Source organism: Lactuca virosa, chromosome 2, assembly GCF_052849685.1.
Source record: "Lactuca virosa cultivar CGN04683 chromosome 2, Lactuca_virosa_CGN04683_v6, whole genome shotgun sequence".
Lineage (NCBI taxonomy): Eukaryota > Viridiplantae > Streptophyta > Magnoliopsida > Asterales > Asteraceae > Lactuca > Lactuca virosa.
The window spans coordinates 151,136,242-151,139,577 of record NC_136427.1 but is presented as its reverse complement, the minus strand read 5'-3'; the positions used below and the strand labels follow the sequence as shown (position 1 = coordinate 151,139,577).

The 3,336-nt window shown below is 28.0% G+C and overlaps 1 long non-coding RNA gene across 2 annotated transcripts; it reads left to right on the top strand.

Moving 5' to 3' along the window:
* The first annotated feature begins 348 nt into the window (after positions 1-348).
* Positions 349-2,369, top strand: LOC145156560 (uncharacterized). 2 transcript variants are annotated; one of them, XR_013736797.1, is made up of 4 exons: positions 349-419; positions 1,216-1,402; positions 1,592-1,679; positions 2,125-2,369. It is a non-coding gene; the product is annotated as an uncharacterized LOC145156560 (long non-coding RNA). The 2 variants fall into 2 exon arrangements; XR_013736796.1 differs by lacking the exon at positions 349-419 and having other exon boundaries at positions 1,138-1,402.
* The last annotated feature ends 967 nt before the right edge of the window (positions 2,370-3,336 follow it).

Genomic DNA, 3,336 nt, shown 5'->3' with positions numbered 1-3,336 from the left:
AATATTTCATATTTATATATTGATATTAAAATTTTATTTTTAATAAACCCGTGTAATATACGGGTTTCACACCTAGTATATAATAAATGACTCTTTCTTATCCACGTGTAACTTCTCTCCATTCATATTTCATCCAATATAATTTTACCTTGCTGCCCTTCCTCTATTTATCTATTTATAGTTGATTTTGAATCTTTCATATCATAGATGTATCCCAAGAAATTTGCAAACTCCATTCTTAGAAATCAATAAATTAGGAAAAATTTTTGGATGTTGATTACCTATTTACTCTTCTTTCTTCTCTCGAAATTCCCTCTAGTTTAATACAAATTCCTGCAATCGTTATTAGTTATCTTGGAATTTGCAGATTGTTGTGAGGTTGTTGTCGGTGATTCCTTTACTGGCGCAATGATCAACATGTAATTTAATTGGAAACCCTAACATTTTCCTCTTCTTTTTTATTCTGATGTGTGGTCTGTTTCAAATCTTTTCTATCCGTCTCTCTTTTTAGTTACATGGAACTTCGGCATGCATCCGATGTGCCATTCGAATCGGAAAAGCCCTTTTCAACATGATGCTAAAATCATTCGGGTAAACTTTGGTTTTAAAAATATCTAGTCGCCTAAATCTAATAAAAGATTAGGGTAGTTTCAAGTTTCTTCCTATTCGTTATATTGATCGCCTATTCATACAAAATTCTTGTTAAATTACAAAAGTTGTTAAATTATAGGTCCAAGCTACGTAATTGCATAACGAGGCTCTAAAAATCAATAATCAAAGTTATCAAGAATTGTGTTCGAGTTTGTTGGAGATAAGGATAAAATTCCAATGATTCAAAAAGAAGATAAATAACAAACTTTCACTTATATTATTGATATATATATGAATGTATTTCAACACCAACAAACTGATACATATTACCCCTTTTTATAGTATTACAACAGGGGTTGACATCATACCAAACATCACACCGTTTCACACAACCATCACAATATTTATGAAATGTTAACATAATTTACATATTTAACATTAACTAACTAACACATACTAACAAATACTATCCGTTTAACATAAATTAACTAATAATCTAGATTAATTCCTAGCAGAGTCTATGTATTTGACTGTATGTATATGGTTTTGAGTGTGTTTGTAATATATGTAACTATGGGTGTGTGTGATTGTATTTATTTGACCTATGTATGTGGTTGTGAATAGGTTTTAAAAAAGTTCAAAAAATAGAGAATTTTGTTGAAATGTAGCAGGTCAGCTGCTCAGAGAAGACCTGTAATGCCATTTTATTTACACAAGACATCGATTAAGGAAGCCACTGAAGATCCAGATGGTAATACAGTGTACATTGGCAATGGATATGGTGATCTTGCATCTGTTGACATATGTACAGGTACGCAATTCTCAAAACATTTGATAAAATATGTCTCTTACACAAGGGTAATTTTGCCATTTTACTTCCCCTTCCAAAGTATGTATTTTTTTCTTGACATGACCTAGAAGTGAATGTTGACATTTGTTTAATGTAGTATAATTTCAAATTGTGAAAATCTTGCTTTTTTGTTGGTTGAAATGCTTAAAGGAAACCATTGGATGCTTTTGGGGGAAATGTCCTTGAAGCATAAAATCTATAGGCAAGCACCTATATCTCCGAGCGATAGCTTCTTGTCGTGAGTTGCTTTTATTTTTTTTTCAAGTCCTTCATATTTACTTTTCGCCAAATCTTGATTGAAAAAGAATTACTTCCTGATTAAGGGACAATGATGAGGGAAGAAGGTTGAAGTCCGTTTGGTGTCTAGGTAAATATAGTTAAATAATGATAGTTGGATAATCATAAATTTACGAGGGAGCTGACTAAAAGGAATCATGAGTTGTTGTCATTATTTACAAATATATATTATAACTCAGGTTGAAATCAAGAGCAAATTACAAGTTTAGTCATTGTTGTATATAAGTTTAGTCAAGGTATTTTTGTTACAAAATTATCCTTCTGCTCATTTTACAATTCTAAAAAGTCCGAAGGATGAATATTAATACTTTACATAGTTTAGATTGGTAGGTAAAAATATTTAATTCTCTATTGAATTTCTTTTTTATTTTCTGAACGATATACAGATGGAGTTTATGCTCAATTCACTCAACTTCCAGACACTTCTCAATGCCTTGGCTGAACCAACAACTAAGGAGAAAGCATACATTGAAACTTTAAGCAATCGATGAAGAATACACCAAACTTTTGATGAAAAATCGTCATGAGGCAATCAAATGACTACAAGATGACATGTGTTATTAAAAAAATACATCTCACTTGCAATCTCATAAAGTTAATAGAATGTTTAATTAAAGGTTTTTTTTAATTATATGTGTACAACTAAGCAAAATGTCAGTCGAATATTCAAATGTATGCAATAAATAGCAACATGCTTTTATGCTTGTATATTATAGCATTGCACATTGAGTTTTTTTATTATGAAAAACTAACAAATTGTAGCATCGTACTTTGTTTTTTTAGAAACTAACCAACTATTGCAGTTTGACAATATTTTTAAAAAACTAACTAGTTATAGCATTGTGTAAGTGAGGGACTAAGATTGCTAATATAGTTTGATCTAACTCCTTTTCCTATTCAAAATTATTAAAATTATTTTATTACAAACGCTTGTATATATATAACTCCTAAAAGTAAATAAGTTTAAAGATATAAAATTTCATATCATTCCATGGGTCATATCATAATATAAATTAGGGGTTACATCTCGTACGCTTTTATTAGAATTTTTGTATGTACAATAGGAAAGTAATAATGACACTAGGGTTAGGTTTAATTATAAAAAGGTTAAGCATTTTTGAAAAAATTTAAGTAAAAAAAGAAAACTAATATAGGTTAATCATAGATTTTAAAATGCATCCATATATTGCAAACTAATTGTGAGACCTATGTATTACATTAGTTAACTTAAAAAAATATATAAAGGTCAAAATATTGAGAACTTTAAATTTATAAGAAAATAAGAAAAATAATTAATTATTATAATAAATATGTTTTTTATCATTTAAATTTAAACAAATAATTTAAATAAATAAAAGAAACTAATAATCTATAATTTCGAAAATTTTGAAGTTAAAAGGTAAGTTCATTAATGAAATTAATATCCATTTATTACTATATTTATTGCAATTATTATATTAAAATATTATCTGGAATTTAATGAAATAGAAAAACTCATAAAATGACATATGGAAAAAATTAATTCAAAATAACCACAAAATGATATTTCGCAAATTGAATGAGAGTGTGACAAATGACAAAAAAAAAAACTTTCATTT